The sequence below is a fragment of the Heliangelus exortis genome, chromosome 3, assembly GCF_036169615.1.
Source record: "Heliangelus exortis chromosome 3, bHelExo1.hap1, whole genome shotgun sequence".
NCBI lineage: Eukaryota > Metazoa > Chordata > Aves > Apodiformes > Trochilidae > Heliangelus > Heliangelus exortis.
The window spans coordinates 50,268,862-50,295,031 of NC_092424.1; the positions used below are offsets into that span (position 1 = coordinate 50,268,862).

General features: G+C 40.4%; 1 protein-coding gene across 2 annotated transcripts in view; it reads left to right on the top strand.

Moving 5' to 3' along the window:
• The first annotated feature begins 303 nt into the window (after positions 1 to 303).
• The window catches only part of TAB2 (TGF-beta activated kinase 1 (MAP3K7) binding protein 2), a 57,159-nt gene continuing 31,292 nt past the window's right edge, over positions 304 to 26,170 (top strand). Inside the window, exon 1 of one of the 2 annotated variants that reach the window (XM_071740537.1) lies at positions 304 to 802. The gene's annotated coding sequence lies outside the window, so the exon portion shown is untranslated. Of the gene's footprint in view, positions 803 to 10,920; positions 11,013 to 26,170 lie in introns of those variants that run through there. The other variant, XM_071740538.1, reaches the window with a different exon arrangement.

The following is a 26,170-nucleotide window of genomic DNA, read 5'->3' on the forward strand; positions in this document are numbered from 1 at the left end:
GCCATTACCATACACGCTCCGTGCGGCGAGAAGGGGCGGGGGCGGGAGCGGGAGCGGGAGGGAGGATGGGGGGGCGGATGCGGGACACGCGTCCCCGCGCAGCGGCGAGTCCACTGGCGCTCCCGGCCCGAACCGAACCCCAACCGCCCTCCGCCCCGCCCGGCCCCACCCCAGGGGCGGGGTCACCATGGATACCGCCCCCTCCACTCCCCGCCCCTCCCTTCCCAGCCCCTTCCTCTCCCCTGGCGCCCATTGGCGCGCGCCGCATCCCGTTAGCACTCGGGGCCCCGGTCTCGCGATGCTGGGCCGCCGCCGCCGCCGCCATATTGTGACACTATTTTGATTCGGAGCGCAGCGAGCGGGGGGAGGGGGGGGCCGGGGCCGGGCCGGGAGCGACGCGCAGCCGGAGCGGTTCCAGCTGAGGACGGGAGCGGCGCCGCAGGCACCCACCCAACCACCTACCTACCCACCTACCTACCTACTTACCTAGCCACCTACCCAGCTCCGGCCTCCGCCGCTTCTCCCGCCCGCGGCGGCAGCACGGACCCCCCCCCTTCCCTTCCTCCTCCTCATCCTCCTCCTCCTCCTCTTCCCCCCCCGGAGCGGAACGGCGGCGGCGGCGGGAGGCTGCGGAGCGGGCTGGGTCGGCGGGGTCCCCCCTGCCGGGCGGAGGCGGCGGCGGCGCTGGTGGTGGCGGTGGTAGTGGTGGCGGCTGCTGCCGTGGTGGGGGAGGCTGAGGAGGAGCCGGAGGAGGAGGAGGAGGAGGAGGAGAAGGAGAAGCAGCAGCAGCAGCGGCAGCAGGGTAAGGCTGACCCCGTCGAGGCGGGCCTGGTGGCACCTCCCCGGGCTGGTTTCCTGGCGGGGCTGGTCCCATCCCCGGGGGGCTGCAGGGAGAAGCGCTGGGGGCTGGCCCGACCGGTAGGCCTGAGAGGGGCAGGGGCCCGCAGCGCTTCCGCAGCCCCTCTCCTCGCCCGGGACTCTGCCAGGACTCGGGCAGGGGGAGGCCTGTGCGCCGGGGGAGAGCAGCCCCCGGCACCCCCCGTTCATCTCGGCGAGGTGGGAGTGGGAGTCAGGTCTCCCCGGTGGGGTGGAGAAGGGAGGGCAGGGACGGGACGGGAAGCCGCCGCGCAGCGGGGCGTCTGAAGAGAGAGATGGAAACTTTATTTTCCTTTGCGAGCCGCCGAAACTTTCCCCGCTCGGGGAGGGATCCGGCGGGCCCGCGTCTGGGGGGCGCGGGGCAGCGTGCGTGGCGGCGGCCCCGGCTCCGGCCTGCCCCGCGGCGGGGGGCTGCGCGGCCGGGGAGGGGCGGGAGCAGCCTGCCAGCGGGCTCGCCTTGCTGGCGGAGGGAGAGGGAGAGGGGGAGGGAAGGGGAGGGGAGGCGGGGGGCTGGCCGGGCGCCCAGCAGGTGACAGGTGTGAGTGCGCCGGGAGAGACTCCGCCATTTGAAGATGAGTAACAGAATGTCAGAGGTGCGATTTTGTGGTGCCTAGTGTCTTTGTGGGGGCTGTCTGGGCTCTATTCCATATATAGTCTATTTGGGACGTTAGTTTCCATTATTCAAGTCGGTTTAATTGTCGAGTAGAAATTCTTGAAATGGTTCTGATAAGAGGGATTTTGAAGAGAGGAGATGCGTACGGTTTCTTTTTCTCTTCTCTTTTTCTGTGTTGTCCCTCCAAGAGACCTGCCAACTCTATGCGGAGATGTGTAGTACTTGGTCTCATTCATTGAAAGGCTTGTGTTAAGTCTGAATGCTTAGTCCTGTTAGATGTTAGGAAGGCCTTCAGGGCAGGGACCTTGTGCTGTTAGTGCTTTACCTAGTAGTTTAGCAGAGCCTGGTTTGTGCTGAAGACTTGTGGGTGTTATTAGTGAGAGTAAGTATGTACTTACAGGAATTCAGCATAACTTCTTAATAAGGATTGTGTTTCAGATGTGGCTTTTGATATAAACTGATACTTGATATAAACAGTTATTTTATACAAACTGAAGAAAGCCGCTTTTGAAGTTTAACTGTAGAATGCTGAAAATGGTGTTGCATATAGTTTTCAGTACTCTGACTTCGGTAGATGTTCAAAAGATGTTAAATACAGAGTAATTTTCTTGGACCGTTCGTCTTAACTAATGATTTTCCAGATAACCAGGAATTTGTATTTTACATATAAAATTCAGTTATGTGGGGTTTTTATCTGTATTTTTGCAGTTGGATTTTGTCAAATATCAGAATTTTCTGAAATGTGCTTTTAGCAAAAGGGAAGTTCCACTGACAAATCAGGAGACCAGTTTCATCAGCTTCAGTAAGTTCTGACCTTCAACTTAAATGCACGTTTCAGTCACTTGTAGCTGTTACTTATATATTAAACTTTTGGATCTACATCTGCAGGTAGCACTTTGGCTTGCGCTGAAGCAGAATGGATGCTGAGCTTAGCTGATTTCTTTTGACAACTGAGAAAACCAGGGTGGTTCCTCTGATGTTGCTTCACAGTAAAGGGGAAGAGGAGTGGAAGGTTTTTGGGGAGCATATATTCAATTTCAGTCATCCCGATTTAATTTCTGAGATATGTTTGAAGTGTCATCCCATCATTACATGGGGGGGCAGTGCCATCTTGCTATGCAATGATGTCCTTGCTTACACCAGCTTTCAAAGACTTCATGTGGCCAGCAGGAGTACAGAACTGATTGTCCCCTTGTACTCAGCAGTGACACCACACCTTGATTACTGTGTTCAGTTTTGGCCCACTCACTACAAGAAGGAGACTGAGGTCCTGAAGCACATGCAGAGAAGGGCAGAGAGGCTGGTGGGGTAACTCAGTTTTGGCCCACTCACTACAAGAAGGAGACTGAGGTGCTGAAGCACATGCAGAGAAGGGCAGAGAGGCTGGTGGAGTAACTAGAGGACAAATTTTATGAGAAGTGGTTGTTTAGATTGGGGAAAAGGAGGCTGAGGGAAGATGTCATCAATATCTACAGATACCTGAAAAGAGTGTAGAAAGGTGCAGGTTGGTCTGTGCTCCCTAGTCACAAGTAATAGAACAAGAGGTAATGGCCTCGAGTTGTGTCAGAGGAGGTTTAGATTGGATATTAGGGAAAATTCTTTTACCAAATGGACTGTCCAGCACTGGAATGGGCTGCCCTGAGAAGTGGTAGAATCACCATCCATGTACGTATTTAAAAGACCTCCAGATGTGGTGCTTGCAGACATGGTTCAGTGGTAGACTTGGAAGTGTGACAAAATGATCTTAAAGGCCTTTTCCAATCAAAATGATTCTATGACTATAACTGTGAGATGTAAACTGTTTTCCTTCTCAACATGAGAAGAAGCCAAAGGGTTCTTCCCTCTTCCTTTAAATTTGCTGCTATAAAAATAGAATTATTTGAAAATGGGCATTCTTCTCATGACAGTGTCCTGGTAGAATCTTTGCTTTTCCAGTAGTGGCAGAATGGAAAAAGATAGTGGATTTTGTCACCATGGCATTGGTTTTAAGACTTGAGGTCCTGTGTTGTTCTGTAGTGGTTTTTGGCTTTCTAGATAACTGGTATGCTTTTCAAGCCTTATAGAATTAAACATGTTATCTGTCAAAGAGATCATTCTCAGCAAACTTTTTTAATTGCTAGGGAGATTAAAGAGCTTTTGGTAAACTATTTCTTTGTCAGAGTGTACTTTGAAACATAAAACTAGATTGCTCTTCATCCTGTTGTAACCGTTGCCTCCCTACCATGTTCTCCATGGTTGCAAGCACTGGAAGAAATAAATTGGACAGATATGTCCTTAAGTTTATGAAATTACTGTAAATTTAGGACAGAGGGATCAGGCTGATATTTTCTGAACCACTGCAAGTGGAATGCTGAATGATGTTGCTGTTGGTGCTTTTACAGGAAATAGAACAAAAATTCCAGTGATTCAGAACTGGATTTTTTAAAGCTATAGTCAAAACTCAAATATTTAAATGATTGAAATGAAAGTTCGCTTTTTTCCCCACTAATGTATACAGTGATAAAAGTTGGGGTTTGTTTTTGTTAATTGGTTTTTTTTTAATCTTCATCTGCATAGTAGGTAATCTCAACTGGAAAAGTATACATCTTCTATTTCAAACATGAGAAATACTGGTGAATGTTTTAAATCATTCTGAACTCTGCTTAGCAAACTGATCTTGATTGGGTTCTACGTATTTAAATGCAACTATGAGAGCAAGAAAGTCAAATTCACAATTGGATAACATTTTTTATACATTTTAATTGTAGTCAAAGTATCAGTGTAATAGTTGTTTCAGTTTCACCCTCTCTTGAGCACTGTTAATACTTTCCCAACAAAAGTTTTTGTAGACCTTTTATCATAACAGGAGTAAAATTAGGAACTTATTTTTATTGAACTGATCAGCAAGCTCAGCTCTCAGGCAAGAAGGCATTCCAAAAGGGATGATACATGTGTTTACCGAGTTCTTTGTAGTGTTGCCTTTGGGTTTTGGTGTTTCTTAATTGGTAGCAATTGGATTCTAGTGAAACAAAGTGATACAGCTTGATTTAAGTAAAGCTGAAAGATCTGTTCAATTTGTATATGGTATCCCGATATTCTGGGAACATCTATGTCTGTTGTTGAATCAATGGCATCGCTCAGGATGGTTTTTTGCCATATGTGCAGTTAAGGTGTAGTTAAATAGTTAATATTCTTAGAATGAGTTGATTTTTTTTTTTAATGGCAAGAAGTTATGCTTAACTTGTGGTAATGTGCTAAATAAACTGTTAAATTTAGTATCTGGCCATGTAATTTTACAGAAGAAAGATTCTTTTGTTTAAAATATTCATTATATTACAAAAATGCTATGTATCATCAATTTTTGTGAGAATATGGAACGTGTATAACTTTCTATTCTGGGCACAGAGAAAGATCAAATTTCACTGTCTTTAATGATGACTTTTAAAAAACTTATTCAGATACTGGTTGTACTATGAGCAGAATTTACTTTTTCCATTATTTAAAAATCTGTGTTTTGAAATGGATTTAAAATCTGTGCTCCCTTTAGTGATTAGAAAAGCATTAATTTACAGAGTACAAATTTTACATCCATTCTGAAACTTTTTTTTAGAACAGACAGTTAACAGTGGTAGAATCAAACCATATATTTCTGCAGGTTGCGTATACATGTTTTATAAAAATAAAAACCAGTCAAAACTGTGCACTTACTAGTCATGGTATTATTAGGCTTTCTAGAATTTACCAGAAATAGGACAAAGCCACAATATATGCTCACTGCATTGAGGATTTTCTTAGGTTAGCTAAACATCCAAATACTAAGTGTCTAAAGCTTCTTCCAGCTTAATTCAAAACTGGTGCTGTGTGCGTGCTGGCTGGTTGGTCTGCTGGGGCTGCCAGTGGAGAAGGCAGAGTTCCACCTGCTTTTCCCTGCATTGAAGGCATGAATTTGAATTTCTTTTTTTCTACAAACTGTCAGTTTTCTCAAAATGTGTGGAATCCGTTTTATCTCCTTTCCAAGACTTCAGCATCTTCTTTAAAATGTGCTTGAAAATGGTTGGAGGATGCAAATGCTTAGTAAAAGCTCCAATGGAACATGTAAATGCTGTTTTAAGACACCTTAGTTAATCAGACATACTAGAAAAGAATTTTTTTCCAATTTGGGAGTTCAGAAATTACTGTTCTCACACAAAGTGTTGAGATGCATCTATTGTCTGTGTCTTTTAAAAAAAAATGCAGAGTTGCTGTTTCTTACAGGTTTTTTTAGTGTATAAGCAATCTTGAATTTGCCTTTCTAAAGAGACAAATCTTAAGCAATTATGTTTTCTTTAACCCTGTATCACAACACATTTTGAGCTCCTGAGCTAATTTCAGCAGAGAGATTAGCCAAGGGGCAAAGACTTTGTTTTAATGATTTAGTAATATTTAACAAGCTTTGTTAATATTGATAGCTTTATTGAGCAAGATCATCTCTTTAGGAGGAAGTTCTGTATGAATTTATCTATTACCTATGTTGAGTAAAAGTGTCTGGAGTAAGTACTCTCTTCTTCAGTTAGTAGTTAGAGGACGTGAGAGGTTAAGTATATTGAGGCTAGTGCTTGGAGGAGAGAGGTAAGATAATAAGCATCTGGGATAGAGGTGGTATGTGGCTGCTTGGAACACAGAGGCATGGCTGAGACAGAATGCAAACCCCTGGGAAACTGGGTTTAGCTGGTTCTGCTATTACTTATGGGACAGTGCCATTAAGAGGAAGATTAGCAGCAGCTGCCAGTTTTGGTTCACTGAACAAAAATAATATTTCAATAGGTTTTTAGGATGATGGAACACTTCAAAAAAGAAGAAGAAAAAAAAAAGGGTAAGGGGCACGATATGTACGGTAGCTGAGCAGGCTGCTGAGACTGTGTAACAACAGTGGCACACTTCTGACTACAGTGATAGAAACCCTTAGGGTGAGATGTCTGTTAGATGTTTGGTTATTTTGTTGCTTCTTTGCGTACAGAACCTTTTCTGTATAGGTTTGGTTTGGCGCAATTGCCCTAATGCCTAAACTGACACAGTGCATGTAGCAGCATGGGATAAGAATGTGTACAAGCGAGGGAGGAGTTACTTAAGGTGCATTAAGAATTGTGTTGTTCATAAAATACATTATGGAAAGCATTATTTTATTGTTACATCATATGTAGTTAGTTTCTTTAGATAACGTGACTCAAATATTTCTTTCATGCTAATAATATAATTCAGTCATGCCTCTATGGGCTGTCACATGCAATGGTATTTTTAATGTACTCCCAGGTCTAATATATTTATTGATGAAAATAAGCCATGGTGCTATCAAGTATTTTTAATAAGACTGAAATTATTTGCTTTTGATTACAGACTAGAGATTTTATGGAGTTCATTGGGTCTTAAAACAAGTATTCATCTGGTGTATCTTTTTTTATTATTATTATTATGCTAGTAGAAATGGTCAGGAGTCACTCTCAGACATTAAATACTTTATAACAGCAAACTTTTTTTTTTTTTTGCAGCATATCTTTTCTGCTCAAGGAATTGCTTTGCTTTTATCAGGTCTTAGGTGACTTGTGGAAAGATCAGACATAAATATGTTTAGCGAGTAGTTCTTAGAGTGTCAAAGCTAGACTTTAGGATGCATTGTTTGTGTGTAAAAAATAATTAAAAAAAAAAGCCAAAACCTCATTTGCTGATCATTCTGTTTTATCAGTGTGTTCTTTGGATGACTTACTTTTCAGCAGGGTAAACTAACTGGAAAAGAAAAAAGTAATTTTCAGAATCTTAACACTCCATGAGACATTAGTACTTGTTACTGATGTGGTGCCTCAGAAGCTGTGACTAATATGTGCATCCATATAAATCATCTGTTTCCTTGAGGCTGTTTGGAACAGGGGGAAGAGGATCAGTTTCTGAACACCGGAAATGCAGAAAAGTATTTTCCCATATAAGTCCTAAGCCTGATTTCCCCAGGTAGAAAAAAAAAAATTAATTGTTTCACTTACATGAGGAGGCAGGGGAGGGACAAGGGGAACAATACACTTCAAAAAAGTGAAGTTGTACAGTGTAGCATGCAATGCTATCCTTTGTCAGTTCATGTTGCTTTTAAACCCTTAAGAAAAGTCTTCACCTCCTAATTCCTCCCACTTGGAATTTATCTCCTCCAACCACGTTTTTACTGGCATCCTATCATATTTACAGGTGAGCTAGAAAAGAGGAGGTATACTCATTGATATCCTTCCTTTCCTCTCCCACTCTCACTTTTCCCTTGCCTAGGCAATATATGGTCTGTACTTTACAGCTGAAACTTTAGTCCCTTCTTGCTTTATTTGTCTGGCATTCTTTTGTGTTCTAATCTTTCTTCTTGGAAACTTTGCTTCCTTCTTAATGATCAGATCACCACTTGTAATTTCTTTCTCACGCTGTTTGCTCTTCAGTGTATCAGGTGCTAAGTTTGCCCCTGCTCCATTTAGCCTTTCTTGAGAGAATGAGAGAAAAAGTGTCATGAGTTGTGTACTTGGATTTTGTTCAGTTCATTCGACTGGTTCAGACTGCTGCTTTCCATTTATTGGACAAACATTTGTTTTTTGAAAGGGAATGGGAGGCTAACAGTCTTGCAGAGCCTTCTAACCTAACAGGTTTAAGCCTGGGAAAAGGGAACTTCCAGAGGCCCAGCAAAAGTATGCTTAAAAGCACTTTAAGTTAATAAGTACAAAGCAGTATATTTTATGTTGGCTTATGAAGCTGCTTCAGTTAAAAATTTTGGTGTCTTGTTCCCATTTTTAAAAATACTGATCTTGTCTTTGTGTGTGTCTGGGTCAAACTGTATTTTATAAACTGCCTTGCTGGAATAATTGCCAATGCTAGATTATTGTATTTTATTTATGTTTTGGTATTGGCTAGAGGGTTTGACTTGGATTAGGCCCCTTTGTGTAGGGCACTGTATAAATATTTATTAAGTAAGTCAGTTCTAGAGGAGTTCATAGTCCCATGAATAATAAAGTTTGTTTACCAAGATGCCTATAATGAATTAGACAAAGACATCTAGCAAAGTATTTGGGTTATCCTTTTCTTTATGCTTGTTAGTACTTCCATCATTTTAAACTGTGCCAATCTCAAAAAAAAAAATATAATTAAAGCTCTCTTTAATCACTGTATTTCATTTAGCTGTTTTGACATGTGGCTTTAAAGATTTATCCGAATATTTCATGTAAGAACTGTGAAATTACTTAAGTTAGCCACTCACCAGTTTGCATTCATTGGTGCTTGCTTAGGCTAAAGGTAGATGTGTCAGGGCTGGGAATTCTTTTGAAGCTTGTGACATTGGATCATATCTGTGATGCTTACATTCAGAATTTCAATCAGAATGAGAACATTCTTTTGTAAAACAAGTTGAATACAAGGAGAAATTTGGCAAATTTTTAGGTGTGTGTTTCCAAGATAGGACTTAGCATGAATGTATGTGTAAAAGGGGTTGCTAAAGAATTCGTTTCTGCTCTTCTACAAGAAGCCCATTTTGATCTTTCTTTCACAGGCCTAAAGTGCAATGCTTCTGGGATTCTTCTTCCACAGTATCTGGTGAAGGGAAATAAAATGTAAGCAGCAGGAGACAACTGTCAAAGTGTGGAAATTTCTGTTCTCTCCAGCCTCTTGTTTCTAGCAGGTGATACGTTAAGCAGTAAGGTTCACATAAAGTACCCATCATTTTTTCCCTCCTGCATGGGGTTGAAAACCCCTGTGGTTTCCAGACTGAAAGGAAAAAATCACTTCTCCTAGTAGTGCTTTCATACGCAATCTGCAGAGGAAAAAATATCAGTATGTTAATCTCTTATCTTCAGTGTTCTAGTAGTGTAGGTCTTGTCAAAGCTGTGAATGGTACCAATGTGACTGGATCATTTTGGATGCAGGAAGGAGTCATCCTTCTGTAATGTAACCCTGTGCATGGAGAGGTTGCTAGCGTAGCTGCAGTTATACATGCAAAATGGTTTCTAGAAAAGCTTCAACCTTGACTTGGTTGAGTAGTTTGGTTTATTAGTACAAAATAGGCCTTTGCTGCCATGAAAGGAATGCTTTAATTCTTGTCAGTATTTCTACGTAAATGAAAAACTTTTGGAGTAATATAAGAAAATGGTTTTGAGGTAGCAGATTTAAAGAAAAAATATGGAAGAATGGAAGCATCTGTGAATATTGGGAGCCAGTCTGATAGTGCGCTCTGACTGAACAGGGAAGATTTTTTTCACTGGCACAGGCAGCTGGTATCTGATACTTGTCCCATCTGTCCTGTGAGATAGGTTAGTCAATATACTGGGGGTTAGAAAACTCAGCAGAAAAAGTTGCTTGCTTTTAACTGTCTTAAGTGATCTCTTGGAGTGAGACTAACCCCTTGATACTGAGGAGATGTTATATCAGTTCAGTAGTTTCCTATAACCTCACATTGAGGGGGATGTTTTGTACTTCAGCAGTGACAGTGTATGGATTTGCCATCCTTTCCCCTTAGTTCACTGATGTGGTTTGTAGTATAATCCCATAAATGGGTTTTTCTGCAGAACTGAGGTTTTAGAAGAAGTGGAAGAGAGAAGAGTTTATTTAAGCAGGTATCATTGCTGAAGGAAGCCTCTCATGAAACTGTAGACCAAAGAGTAGTGCTATGATAGACTAGTAGGAGTACAAGTTCAAGAATTCATCTCTGCCCACTGTGGCATTGCAGCTGTTTACAGGGTCGCTGAAGTGAAGCAAATTAAAAGCCATCCCTTTAAAAAGTAGGACAGGAACTAGTTGAACAGACTGCACCACAGAACTCACATATGTGGATTCTGCCACTGTGTGAAACCTTCACCAATGGAATATCTGGGTGAAAGATGGTAACAGTGATCTTTCTCCTGTTCCCTGGAGCTAATCAAGGAGTCTAAAAAGCTTTCATCTGGCATGTTTTAATTAGTGAGCTTTAAGTGATGGTGCCTGTAACAATCCTGGCAGTTTTCTCTTTGTCAATAGGAGTGGCTAGTTTTTTTCTAAAGGTGTTTAATCTTTAAATGTTATAGTCCAGTTTTACAGTGGCATAGGAAATTCAGGCCCTATTTAAACTGGTGGAAGTGCAGCTATTAGAGATAAGCGTAACTGCAGTGAGGTATGTAAGGTATGGTAAGAGAGAAAGATGGAATAATTTTGCAGAGAAGTATAGCACTTGTTGATGCTTGAGGAAAGATGTGATTAAAATAGGGCAGCGAAACAGAAGTTTTGTAATGATGTTGCTTTACCTATATACTACAGTGGAATATTATTTGGCTTGGCCTAGAGTTGGAACCTTTTGTAAACTTTTTTTGTTATGAGAGAAAAGTGTTCGAAAAAGTGGTGAATCTGTTCAGCCATGTTAATGAATATAAAGCTTCATTGAAAGATGAGTAAATTAAAATTATAGTGTAGGTGTTTTCTTTCTCTAAATTGCAGACTCTTTATGGACTTTGGAGCATCACAGTCGTTGCCTATCTGGCCTGCATGTTCAGATTCTAGGCTGGCAAATGCTAACAACTTTTTCAAGGTAAAGCCTAAGGTAAATGCCCATCTGTGTAAAAAATGTACAAACCACAGATGTTTAAGTCTTATCTAGGCGCTCTGCTTGGTGCTTGTCAGACCACACCTGGAGTATTGTGTTCAGATTTGGTCCCTGCTCTACAAAAAGGATGTGGATGGGCTTGAGAGGATCCAGAGAAGAGTCAGGAGGATGATCAGAAGATGATCAGAACACTACAGCACTTGTCATATGTGGAGAGGCTGAGAAAACTGGGTTTGTTCAATCTTGAGAAGAGAAGCCTTAGGGGAAACCTTACTACTGTCTTCAGTGCTTAAAGGGGGGCTACAAAGAAGATGGAGACTCCCTATTTACAAGGAGTCACATGGACAAGATGGAGCAATGGGCACAAGTTGCTCCTGAAGGCATTCTGATTGCACACAAGAGGAAAATTTTTCATTATGAGGACAGTCAGACATTGGAATGGTTTCTCAGGGGAAGTGGTGGATTCTCCCATTTTGGAAAGCTTTAAGTCTCAGCTCAACAGAGTGCTGAGACTTCTCATATAAACAGTAATATTAGAAGGGTTGGACCAGGTGATCCTTGAGATCCCTTCACACCTGACATTCTGTGATTCACTGAGGTTTCACATTACTTCTTTCTTGTTTCTTGATTATGTTTATTGGTGTTGCTGATTTTTTTTTTTCTTGCAGATTTTTAGTTTCAAGTAAATTCCCTTATACAGAGACACTCTTGAAGTCAAAGTAGCACCTAAAGGTGTTAGCAGAGTCGATGAAGCTACAGGCTTCCCTCCTGTTTAAACTGGCCAAAGGAACAGGCCAAACTGTAGCTTGTTTTCTTCAGTGTAGAGCCAGTGGCAACTTTTCCTGTATGTATTTTACACTTCCCATCAATGAGTGGGTAGATTCTTGCCAGAGCAAATGAGATCGTGCAGCCTGGCTCAACACAATGTATTTCATACTGAAAAAAATACTTCAGCTAGAAAAATATCTAGAGCTATACTAGCATGGGATCTTGTTGATCAAAAAACAGTTTTGATCTAGTTGGAAGTTTTTAGGATTCTTGGAGCAAAACAGTATTTCAGCTTTGTCCGTGTGACTTCAAGCTGCTGCCTGTTTGTGATAAGGGCAAGTCATCACCTTAGACTGTCACATTAATGGATGTTGCAGAATGCTTACAATGACTCCTCAGACTGTCAGAATTCACTGATTTCAAAAGCTGTTTCTGATTTCACACTTTACTGTTGCCATACAGCTTCATTGCCTTTTGTAACTTTATTTTCTCATGTACGTGTATGGACTGGGAATTTAGAATTAATTTAGGAGAAGTCTAGTAATGCCTAGTGTTTGCCTCCTGATCTTAAACATTTATTGTCACTGCTTTTTCAATCTTGCTGAACCTATACTGAGAATGAAACCAAGTAATTAGCAAGAATAATACTAACTTTGCTATTCATTTATGGGGGGAAAGTGTGTTTTATCACAAAATTAAGGTACAAACATTTTCTCATACCTTTGTTGCTGCCAGTTCCAGTGAAATGTCCACATCAACATTTTTAAATTATGCCTGCCTGTAATCTGTGGCTTAAGTGTTGCAGAACAAGCATTAGAAAGTTGGAATGGGTGAAAAATTGAGTCCTTCTGAAATAGGAAGCTAAGTATAAGAATTTCAAATGCATTTGCCCCTTTGTCTGCATGATAATGTTCATATTATCTTTCAAAAGTTGGTCTACTTCTATTAACAGGCCTCTTATCTGTGTGCAAATGCAAGAAATGTATTAGTATGTCTGAGTTGTGAAGAGTTATCCAGCCTAGCAGAGTTACTTTTCCTCCATGGAGTTGTTTAATATTTGTTTTTATAAAATAGGATCTCAGCTCTGTCCTTAGTTTCCTGAAAATAAATGTTATCAGGCTAAATCTGTGCCTGGAAGATGAAAACTAAGGTTTAACAATTCTTCCTACTTGTATGTGTGTTTTTATATTTTCAGGATTTAATTCCAATAGTAAATACACAACTATTGTCTTAGTTTAAAGCCTACAAGGTGATACAATATCCAGAAGATCCAGAGGAAGGTCAAAATCTCACTGGGAATAATAAGTATCTAATAAAGGTAGTAGGAAATTATTTCATTTTTAGAATGACTGGCAAGTTAATAGAATTTGACATTTCAGTAATTAAACATTAAATTATTTTTTACTTTTGAAATGCATTAATATGCCAAATATTGGTGGTTTTAGAATTTAAAAGTTTTGCTAGTTCTCGAATACATGTACGCCAGTTTAGGAGAGAACCCTTTTCTATTTTTGCTGCTAGATGATAGCATAATCCTGATTTCTAGATTTTTAAACAAGTTTATTTCTGCACTTTGCCTCTTCCCCTCTGTCCAATGTTTTCAAGAGAGGGTGTTGGAATAGGGTAAGACAGATGGAATCTTAGTTGCAAATATTCTCATTTATTTTCATGAGGATTTTAGCCTTCTGTCAATGTTGCAGCTGTCTGAGGAGTCTTTTATTCCCCAGTGGTGTCTCAAAGTGGAGGACTTTACAAGGTTGAAAGCTTTCTGCTTGCCTTGAGATCTGAGGCATCTCTTCTATTCTTGCTCAGCTTCCTTCTGTTAGTTTCCTCACTTGCCTTTTACAGAGCAGGCTATTTTTAATTTTTTCCTTCTAAGTATCTAGTTGTTTTGTTAGTCTGGTGTCAGGACGTTTGTAAGGAAGTACATGTTTTATAATCAGTTCCTAGGTAGGAAATTCTAGAAGATAAATATTGAAAATTAATTGGGAAATAGAGAAACAGCTGTTTAGACATGTCTCCTTGTGTATAAAATATGCTTCTTGAAGAAGAGCAACAGGAAGAATATGTTAGCACCACCATGAGTATTTCTATTTGACTCTTGCCTATCAATGTCTGTTACTTCATCTTGGTGTATTTTTTTTTCAAATTAATGAATTTTTTGTTTAGTTTTTCCCTGCTACTATCGAGTTCGCAGAAAATGTGGTAATTAGTGGCTTTCTCCCAGTGGTGGTCTTGGTTTTGTCCTTATGTGTTTTTTAACTGAGAAGAAAGGGAAAACTTCTGGTTTCCATCACCACACTTACTTTCTTTCTGCCTTTTCCTGGCCTTTTCCCTGCCTTTTCTTCTGTCAGTTGTTCTGTGTTAACCTAGGACCTTGTGCCAGTGTAGTTTCACAGGTAAAGATAACTGTGCTTAGATTCAAAGTCAACCTCTGTTAGCCTGAACCTGTGGCAGTGTAACAACAGGCCTTTTACTAATATTGACATCTAAGGGCCTCAATTCCCCATCTGGAGAAGAGGGTAAGCAGAAAAGGGGACTTATGTGGCCATTTTTTTCTTTGTGTCACTCTGTTAATAGCTGAAGGTCTTTCATCCCTACCTCTTGGTGGTAGCTTCCCTCTTGGGTGGTGTCCTGTCAGTCTTTCTGAAACTTCTCTACCTGCTTTTACTTCAGGTGCTGTCTTTTGACACAGGTGTTTCCAAATAGCTGCTAACAACTCAAGGAAGTGGTTTGCTGTTATTAATCCTCTTTGTGTTGCTTCTGTAGAACTTATATGTGTCTTCCTTCCTCTTGCCCTGCGGGTGTATATTGTTTTTTTGTAACAGCTGCCAGACAGGCTTGTGTGATTGGGCTAGATGTTTAACTTCCTGAACATTTATTCAAGTTTAATGTAAAAGGTGATGTAAAATCAGAATAGTCTTTTCAGGTTGGGTACAACCTTTCTTATTTTTTTCCCCCTTCCTCCAAGATTGTCCTCAGGAAAAATTAAGGGTGTGATTTGTATGTAAATCAATGTAACTTGGCTGTGCTCCTAGCCCTTTGTTCACGCTGGTGCTCATCTGAATTAAAGCTAAACTAGCAGAAAATTACCACTTCTTCCCCCTCCCATATCAATTAAATAAATTGAGTTCTGTGAAGAGGGAGAAAATTGAAAAGGAAGTACTTGGCTGGTCCAGAAATAAAAATGTGTGTGCTGCAATCCCTGATGCTCCTTGACCAAGACAGAGTAGCATGAGGGTTGCTGGGAAATAAAATCTCAAAAGTTCATTAAATAAACAACTGTGGTTCTCAAGGCGAATCACCCGGGCTAAGTGAGAAGGGAGAAGTTGCTGTGTAATTGCTCTGTTTATGATGACAGAACAAGAGGGAATTTGAAACTCATGCTACTTACCTGCTGCTTAGTTAGCTGTCTGCATGCCCACGGGTCCAGTTGGCTCAGACCTTTCATTCTTTTCGCATCTATGTCTGTGTGAAATAGGACATGGGACTTTCTCATCAATATCTAAGCCCTTGATAGCTGTCACGTGTTACTCTTTTATACCAATCAGTAGTGATAGGTAATACTGTCTTATTTACTGCATAAGAGGGAAGTGTTTTGAAAATTAGCAGTGTACTTTCAAGGAGTGGATGGATTTTTTTCTCTTTGCTCATTAGCCCCCTTCTACCTGCCTGCCTCTCAGCTGATCAAATTGCTATGGAATAGGAGTCAGCCATAAGAGATGTCAATGAGAGAGTTGGGTTGGAGAGGAAAGTAGCCGAGCAAAGCTGGTCAGTGTTCAAGGATTACCTCCTCCAAGCCCAAGAGCAAGGTGTCCCAACAAAGAGGTAGGTAGACCATAATGCCAGGAGGCCTGTAGGGATGAACAAGGAGCTTCTGGACACACTTAGATGTAAAAAGAAAGTCTACAGAAGGTGGAAGCAAGGACAGATTTTGTAGGAGGAGTACAAAGATGTTGTCCAACCAGCCAGGAATCAGGTTAGGAAAGCTAAAGTTCAGATAAAATTAAGTCTGTCCAGGGATATCAAGGATAACAAGAAAAGCTTCTACAGATGCATCAGTGATAAAAGGAAGACTAGGCAAAATGTGGGCCCTCTCCAGAAAGAAACAGGAGACCTGGTCATGTGGGATATGCAGAAGGCTGAGGTACTTAGGGGTATTCTTTGCCTCAGTCCTTACCAGCAAGGGCTCTGGTCACACCACCTGGATTGCAGAAGGCAAAGGCAGGGGCTGGAAGAAGGAAGATCATCCACTGTAGGAGAAGAGCAGGTTCAAGACTATCTGAAGAACCTGAAAGTGCTCAAGTCCAAGGGATCTGATGAGGTCCATCTGTGGCAACTGAGGGAACTTGAGGATGAACTTGCAAAGCCACTGTTCATCCTATTTGAAATGGCGGTCTGGTGAAGTTCCTACTGACTGGAATAGGGGAGACATAACCCCCATTTTTAAAAAGGAAATAAAAGGAAACCTGGGAACTAGAGGCATTTCAGGTCACTACTTCGCCCTGCAAGATCATGGAGCACATCCTCCAGAAGGCTCTACCTAAGACACGTGGGAAATGAGGAGGTGTTTTGTGACAACCAACATGGCTTCACCAAGGGCGATTCATGCCCAGTGAATTTTACTGTCTTTACAATTAACGTGTCTTTTTACAATGGGGGTCACAGCATTGCTCCAGAGAAGAGCGACTGATGTCATCTGCCTGGACTTGGGCAAAGTGTCTGACACTCTTGCATGACATCCTGATCTCTAAATTGCAAAGGTACGGGTTTGATGGATGGACCACTCGGTGGATGAGGAATTGGCTGGCTGATTGCACTCAGAGTAGTGGTCAATGGCTCCCTTTCCAAATGGAGACCAGTGACAAGTGATATTCCTGGGGGTTGGTATTGGCACTGGTGTTGTTTAACATCTTTGTCAGCTATGTGGACAGTAGATTTGAATGGACTCTTACCGAGTTTCTGAAGACACCAAGCTGTGTGGTGTGGTTGACATGCTGGAGGGGAGGCCGTCCAGAGGGACCTTGACAGATTTGAGAGGTGGACCCATACTAACCTCATGAAGTTCGGTAAGGCTAAGTGCAAGGTCCTGCACCTAGGTAAGGGCAGTCCCAAGCACAGGTTGGGTGGAGAATGGATTGGTAACAGCCCTGAGGAGAAGGACTTGGGGGTGATGTTTGATGAAAAGCTCAATATGAGCCCGCAATGCGTAGTTCAGAAAGCCAACTACATACTGGGCTGCGTCAAAAGCAGTATAGCCAGCAGGTCAAGGGAGGTGATTTTCCCCCCTCTACAGCATTCTCATGAGCCCCCACCTGTCCAGTTCTAGAGCCCCTGACACAGGAAGGACATGGAGCTAGTTGAGTGAATCCAGAGGAGGGCCACAAAGATAATCAGAGGGCTGGAGCACCTCTCCTGTGAAGACAGGCTGAGAGAGTTGGGCGTTGTCTGCCTGGAGAAGAGAAGGCTCCGGAGAGACCTTAACAGCATCCTTCCAGTACCTGAAGGGGTCTGCAGGAAAACTGGGGAGGAACTTTTTACAAGGGCATGTAGTGAGAGGACAAGGGGTTAACATGTAACTGAAAGAGGACAGATTTAGATTAGATAGTGGGAAGAAATTCTTTACCATGTGGGTTGTGAGATGCTGGCACAGGTTGCCCAGGAAGGTTGTGGATGACGCCTACCTGCAAGTGTTCAAGGCCAGGTTGGATGGGTCTTTGAGCAACCTGATCTGGTGGGAGGTGTCCCTGTCCATGGCAGGGAGTTGGAATTAGATGATTTTTAGTGTCCCTTCCATCCCAAACCATTCTATGATAATTCCTTAAGGTTTGTCCTACTAGAATAGTTCCAGGTGTAATTAGAAAGAACTTGTAAGTGTGGCAAAATAAATTAAGAAAAAAGTTTTCTTTGATTGTAAACCTAGCAAGGAAAGTTGTCATTTTTCTTTAATAATTGTAGTAGTTTTCTCAGGATGGTATGGATAAAATGAAATACAGTGAGATACAAAACTGGAGATGTGTTCTGTTTGGTCTTCAGGCATATCTTTTAATCATATGTCTGGTTATTAGACTGTATCTTTAAGCTGCTGTTCTCAAAAGATTACCTCTTTGAGTAAACACTTACATGGAAATTTTCACCAAATCCTTAAGGTGACAAAAAATATTTGCCCCCATTAGGATAAATGTGCTTCACTGAAGTAAGAGAAACTTATGAGTGATAGCTTTAGGCAGTGATTTTCTACCTCAGAAACACTACGTTTCAAAAAGAAATAATTTTCTCTGACTTTACTTTTTCAGTTTGATAAAGATTTAGACTGTGACATGTATAGTAATTTTGCATGATATAATTTCAGTGGTGTGTGAAATATTTTAATATACTATTTTCTGAATTGAAGTAATATAGCATGAGCATTTTGAAGTGGTATTGTCTGTAATCAAACACTGAAGCTTTTGAGCAAAAAGAAATACTGTATGTGAAGGTGTAAAGAGGAAGATGGGGACTACTTTAAAAAGCTGGAGAATGTAATTTTGGGCTGGAAAATTTCAAACAAACTAGTTTTTGATTAGGCTTAAATGATTCATTTAGTCTCTTTCATGGTTAGATTATCAACAGAGCAAAAAGAGTATAATGAGTTCCTTTCCTTCCAAGTTCTTCAGTCAGATAAAATTGTGTGAATTTGTAGAAAAGCATGACTGCCAAATGTCTGTGTTGAGCTGACAACTGACTCCTAGACTGGTTCTACTCTTCTGCCTTCAGGCAGACTGTGGAGCTAATGTCTTGTTTACCTTAAAATTTTCTAAAACTTAATTAAGCCTCCAAGGTTTAATTTGCTCTGCTAAAGGCTGTAACTGCTGCTTGTTTTGAATGAAACAAAGTGAAAGAAAAAGAAATTACACTGATAAAGGTTCCTTTCTTGCCTGGAGCCTTTCAGAAAAGCAGAAGCTCATTTTTATGTAGTAGTGGCAAGTCTCTTTTTTTTTAATGACTGCTTCTTACTTTTAAAACTAGAGTTGCAAATACTTCTAGTCACCTTTGCACTAATGATGACTGTAATAGTTGTAAAAATACATATGTGACAATTGTAAAATTTTCAAATTGAAAATTCGGTATTCTGCAGCATTTTCACAACTGAGTGATAAAATATGGACCTGCGCAGAAGCGCCACCATTGTGTGTCTGATGCCAAGCTCGGAGCTGTTACTTTGGATTACCAGCTACCTGTACAGCTCAGTTACTTGATACACTTTGTTCTTGCCTCGTGATAGGGACAAGTTTGGGTTTTTTTCATGTTGTGGTAGAACTGTTTCTGGATGCGTTCATGGAATATCTATCACTTAGGCTGTCGTGGTTTTAGTCTCTGCCTTAGTACACTCACAGCTTCAATGGGTGTGGTTCAAATTTTAAGATCAGTGGAAAGGTGAATTGCTGTTTTGGAGATTACTTTGTATTCTCTTACCAAATTGATGGATACTAGCCCTGTTGCTAAGGAAAGAGTTTTTCTTAAGTCTTTGGAGATGCATTGCAAACTTGTAATGAAACATTTATGGTATTTACTTCATATTAATTCAGTATTTGAGACTGCATTTTAATCACAAACTGGTGCAAGATCAAGAATTATAGAAAGTACCTTAAGTCAGATCAGGATTTATTTTTAAAGAATCAAGTGTCTTTAATTATGTATGTGAAAGCGATGGGATTGAGAAAACAGCTTCTTATGGTTTCTGTAAACAATGTTGATATGGTTAGATGTGTGTTGATGGTAGCAGTATTCACTTTATTTATAACTAGCAATATGCTATTTGGCTGTTAGCTTTAGGGTTCATCAGTTATTCTGCTTATTCCTATTATTGGAAATAACGGAGCACGGATCTCGCAGTCCCTTCCTGTTAACAAGGCAAATACATCCCTGGTCTGTACTCTTCCCCTACGTGTGGGCTTGTGTAGGCACTTCTTAGATTGCTCTTCGAGCCAGCTTACTTTGCTGGAGATTAATTCAGGCTCCCCCTCACCCACCAAAAAAGTACCTAGAGATAAAATAGCCTCTTTGAAGTGTACAGTGAGCAGAGGAGTCGGGAGAAGTTACCGAGGCGGAGAGAGGAAGACGTCTTCCGGTAGGTGGCAGCAGGAACCTGTGGAACTGGGTTGAACTGGAGGTGTGAGGGGACAGAGGAATGAGGATGGGTGTATGATAAACAGATGAAAGTTCACTTAAGATAACTTGCTAGCTTTTAATAAACGATGTCCAGTTAAAGGATTTATATCAGAACTCTAGCTGTTAAAATTGTGATGCAGAACATTTGAGGTCACAAACCAAAAAAGCTCTGCAGTAGTGTTTAAAAAGAAAGCTCTGCAAGTGACAGCAAGCTGCTGTTGTTACCTGTTGTAGGACCTTCTGAGAAGGTAGATTTATTTAGGTTTGTCTTTGTTACCATAATTATGTGGTAAGACTTAAATAAGAGAAAAAAAACATTTTTAAATAATTACATTTTGTGCATAAACAGGTATTGTGTTGGGTGATGTATTTGAGCACATCAAAATTCATGACTCTTGCCTAGTCTTTTACACTGGGACACTGTGCTAAAACGAGTATCTGAACTAATATGTTCATGGGGCTTCACAGACTATAAGTTTAACTGTAAGATTATCAGAATTCACAGCATAACAGATGAGTGCAGTGAGACCAGACCCCTGAAGAGGTGCTTTCAGACTAGATGAGAAACCAGATTACTGTCTCAGGACTCAGTGTGGTGTTTACAGCATAGACCACTGTGGAGTTACATTACTGGATAGTCAATTGTTTGAGGTTGTTTGGTTGAAGTCTTAACAAATACACTCCTCATTATTATTTTCTGCCTGTCAAGTGTTGAGTTCAAGAAGCGCATGCCTCTGGTTAGTATTTTTATCTGAAAGGATTTGTAATTACACAACTTTTAATCCTGGGAGGATAAGCATCTATGGGGGGAAAAAGCCATATTCAAGATAGAGGATGACTCTGTCTTAACCTGATTTAAACCTGTGCCATTGTTTCACACTAAATTAATTCCTGCTTGAGGCTTAAAAAAAAAGTTGCAAGTCAAACTATTTTCATGTATTATTACTACACATTGTTGTATCGTCATATATTTTTGAAATTTGTGCAGTACCATTCTTTGAATGTGTACTACTTGAATAATGTATTTAAATGAGGGAATGCCAAAACATTTAAAGTCCACTTTTGAGTGCATTTCTTTCCATGTCAACACTAGCTCACATGAGCAGCCCTGACTTTAGCTTCTCATTCCTGCCTTGCTCCTCAGTTGCACTGGTATAGCTAGTTAATGTTCCAGGTGGCTATACAGCAAAGCAGATTGTGGAATTTACCATCAGAATAATATTATTTTTAACCTGGATCGATTCCCTGACCAGTCTCATCGTTCAGCTGCACAAGCAATTGTGCCAGCAAAGCTGGGGGATGAGGACTGCTTAAGCTGGTACTGCAGTGGGAAAAAGTGTTGTGCAACTATAACCTATAGCTTAATCTGTGTGTTCTAGATGTTTTGCTGGTATACTTACACTATTCTGGCAAAATACTGCACACCTAGATGCAGCTTTCATAACTACAATTGATTTTGGTTGTGAAATGGAGAAACGGATAATTCTGGGTTTGGCTCCAGTACTTCTATCTTGTCAAAATATAGAGTACATACAATATACAAGATATGACTTATGTATATAAATTATTATTATTTACATGGAAAGTTAATTTGAACTACTATGGGTCATTAGAAAATGGCATTGCAAAATGAAGACATTCTCTTGTTTATTTGTGCTGCCTACATGGAATACATATAATGCTGAGATAGTTGCTTCTATCTTTAACTATGTTAGTATTCCTGCAGATGATGAAGGGCCAATAGCAGTCTTTATTTTTTAAAGGTGAGGGCAACAGGAGGTGTTAAATGAAATTCACAGTTCTTGAGTAGACAGAAAAAGAAGCTAAGAAGCTCTTAAGAGGAAGCTTACAATTTCAGGGGATAAAATGGGATTTCTTAAGAATTCCAGTTTTTTTGGTCACTATGCACTGAAAAAGGTGGTTATGTAGCTATGGGTCAGTTTGGGAAAGAAAGCATCAAAAATGTTTTGGTTTTTTGTCTAGAAACTTGGGCTCTCCTATTACTTGTAAAATTTCCTGCATGCAGGCTATTAGGGTCTTTAAATTTTTTTCTCATCTGGTGGTTCTGTCATTTTACGTGTCAGTGTTCTTGGTGTTGTGCTGTATATGGGGGACAAAAGACAAGTATTTTCCCTTACTTGGAATAGTTAAAGAATTTGTAATTTTTAGGCTTTGGTTTAAGTTTTTTAATTCTGAATTCAAATACATTTATTTGTGTTCAGATGCCATTCAGCTGCAGTAAACCTCCTTGAATCATATTTGACTAATAGACTTTATAGGATTTTTTTTAAAGAAAAGAGTAGAGTATTTCGTATTTTCTCTCTAAGTTGACAAATACCTAAGCTCACATGTGGCTATAAAACAGTTTCATTGATATCATTTGGTAATTAGTGTTTGGAATGCATTGTGCCCAATTCAACTTCCAAATAGCAGTCTGAAACAGGCTTTGAGAATAGGAACAATGAGAAGTCTTTGATTGTGAACAAACCAGTATTCTAAATGCTTTTACCAAATGATGCTTGCAATCATGTAATGTTAGTACCCAACAATTAGAAATTGTTTGAGAAATGTAAGGTAGTCTTACAGTATAAATTGGTATTTTGTCTATTCCTTTAAGATTTTGCTATCCCTATGGCAACAACTGGAAAGAGCTTTTTCTAATTATGCAAAGTTTAAGATTTCATTAAAATGCCGAGGGGGTAGCAGAGGGGATGGGAAGCAGCTCCCAGACTTCTGCATTTTGTGGCTTGGAAAGGAAACACAAATCTGTTCTTTGTAGGCAGTTTTTTGCTGACTCTTGGTAGCTTTCCTAAGCACTGAAGAGACATTTTAATACGGGGGTTTGCTTACGGATGTGTGCAAGAGTGAAATTGCTAAAATGACTGATACTTGAAAAAATTATGCAGTGGATCAGAAGCTATAAAGAACAGTAATACAGAACTTCTAAAATTGGAAAAAGGCATATTCACAACACTTTTCACCACAGTCATGGTTTCCCTTGCTCCTGAGTCTGTAAGAAATGTGTTTCTAACTTCCAGAGTTGTTTATAATGAAGATTTCTTGGTAGGACTTTTAAGTTTTAAGAACTGTCTTTTGTCTCTTTTATTATACAAATTGAGATAAAACCAGATTTTTTTTAAGGCAAATTACATCTATTGTGGATTGTAGAGTTGAAGGAATTTATTGTTACATTAGTTTTTCTATGAAACAGTGCAGGGGCTAGAATGTGAGTTAATGTGCTATACGCATAACTTTACTGTTAACCCAGGTTTAGGAGCATTTCACAATCTTCATTCTAAATCTATATACCTGAAATGGCAGTGTTAATGGTAGATGTTGTTGTTCTGGATTATGTTGTGTTGATTTTTTCCTGGAGGATACAGGATACAGGCCTGTAGCTTGCTTCTAGTGTTGGTGGTATCGATATTGGCATTTAGTTTTGATTTGGCTGGAGCAATCAATCCTGTTAGGACTCATTGCTGGTAAAATGGGATTGAGTTTACTGTACCTGAAACAAGCAAGCATGAATATTTCAGAATATGTTTTAACACTGCAAAATGGAATGGCTGTAGGCTTTATTAGTTTGAAATTTTTTATGATAACCTGTGTTGCATTATAACAAATCCAGTGGATTCTGTGGAAGACTTGCTTTGCATTTTGCTTTTTTTCTTGGATGCTGTCTGTGGCTAGCATCACTAAGCCTCTCATATAGGGACTGAAATTATCATGTATTTTAAACCTATATAGCTCTCAATTATGTGAAAGGGCACAATATGGTCAAAATTTATGCTGCAGTGTTTTTAAAATTTGTCCACATGTGATCTAGTTACTGTTGCACACCGATCAACTGAGCTGCTGTGGCTAACCGAGCTTCCTACCCTGTGGCTCCCAATGAAATGGTTAAAATATCTTGTTCAGTGTCATTAATACTGTTTCATAATAGTAGGAGGTGACAGGCCTTATCAGCTATCTGTAGGCTGTGCCAGATTCCAGAGATACCTGGATTTTATGATGTTTGATTCCCTCTGGCTCACTCACCAGAACTGCTGCTTTTTAAAAAATGTGTGTATGTGTACCCTGGCAGTGTCAGAATGAGGATGTGATACTGCCAGTGGCAAGTTACTGTGTTCTTTACAGCTTGAACATAACTTTAAGGGTAAGGTTGAAAGACTTCTAAGCTCAAAGAAGGTGTAGTTTTTCAATATTTTCTAGGCTGTTGTCTTTGCTTTTGTTTTGAGGACTTCTCATGTAGTGACCAAAAGCAATTGTGTATCTGTCTAGAGACTCAGTGGGCTTTCTGGAAGATGTGTAGGATTAAGAGCAAGCCACAACATTTCAAAATACTTTTAATTGGTTTTTTTTCCACATAAGGAATTAACTATACCACTCATTTAAAATAACTAACCATTCATTTGCAGCATGGTGGTAGCTTTTATTTCATGGAAAGTGTAGCAGTTTCCATTCCTCATTGGAAAGAAGTTGCTTTGTAGGGCAGTGGGGGGGAAATAAGTTTAAAAGTCTATCTGAAACCATTGGGTTTTGGTTTGGATTTGTAAGGTTTTCTTTATTTAGTTTCATAATGACTAATGCCAGTACCAACTCATACAAGCCCTTTTTGATATCTATATGCACTTTCAATTACAAGGTTTACTGTTCTCTTAGTCAATGGATCCAGCATTTATCCACAAAGGCAGAGCAAGATCTGCCAGTTCTTATGACATGGGAAGATTGAGGCTTGAGAATTTTTTCTGAACTTTAATACATGATATTGAAAAACATTTTCCACCGTCTATACTGGCATCTAAAACTTTCCCTACTGTGAAAATATTGTTAGCAGTGGTTTTGAATTTTGGCATTAATAAGTCTGACATTTTAAAATTTGAATTTCAAATATTTAAATGGGTTCTCTGTGATGTCTAGAGAGGAAATTTGTCTGAGCTAGAAAGAAATAAGTCTTACTCAAATGAAACTGAATTCCAATGAAAAGTAAATGTCTAGTTAGTGAAGGGGATTTGAAGGTCTCTGGAAAAAAGTGTGGGCTCCTAAGCTACTTATTTTAAGGATCTGCATAGAGCCTAAAAGTAGCAGATAACTACTTGGCACAGAGGTTTGAATTTAATTCATGCTCAGCATTGCAAAATGTTTTGAGGCTTATAATTTTTCCTAAGACTCCTCTTCATAGCATATTCAGTCCTGTAACTTTAATTTTTCTCTGTGTTTTTCCCTACTTCAGTTTCTTAAGTAGGAAGTTGTCAATACTTTCCTCCAGTTGTGTGTTTTCATAAAATAATCAGAAGTACATTAAAATATTGAAAGCGTTACACACGTATAAGTGAGAATAAATATTTCTGTTTAATATCTTGATCCCTTTGTCCAGATCACTGGTGAAGTGCACTGTCAGTAAGTTTGGAGGTGATACAAATTGGGAGGCAGCATTGATCTGCCTGAGAGGAGGAAGGTTGTACAGGGGGACCTGGACAGGGTGGATTGATGGGCCAAGGCCAGTTGTATGAGGTTCAAAAAGGCCAAGTGATGGGTCATGCAACCCCATGCAACGCCACAGGCTTGGGGAAGAGTGGCTGGAAAGCTGCCCAGAGGAAAAGGACCTGGGGTGTTGATCAACAGCCAGCTGAATATGAGCCAGCAATGTGTCCAGGTGGCCAAGAAGGCCAACAACATCTTGGCTTGTATCAGGAATAGTGTGGCCAGCAGGAAGACGGAAATGATTGTGTCCTTGTACTCAGCACTGGTGAGGCTGCACCTCAAACACTTGGTTCAGTTTTGTGCCCCTCACTACAAGAAGGACATTGAGGTGCTGGAGCACATATAAAGAAGATCAGTGAAGCTGGTGCACAAGTTGTACAAGGAGCAGCTGAGGGAACTGGGTTGCTCAGTCTGGAAAAAAGGAGGATGAGGGGCGACCTTACTCCTCTCTGCAGTTGCCTTGAAGGAGGTTGTAGTGAGGTAGATGATGATCTCCCAAACTACAAGTAGCAGAAGAAGAGGAAACAGCCTCAAGTTGTGCCACATGAGGTTTAAATTGTATGTTAGGAAAAAAGGTTTGTCAGGCACTGGAACAGACTGCCCAGGAAAGTGATGGAGTCGCCATCCCTGGAGATTATTGAAAGACGTGTAGATGTGGTACTTAATGGACATTATTTAGTGGTGTGCTTGGCAGTGCTAGGTTAATGGTTGGACTTGATGATCTTACAGGTCTTTTCCAA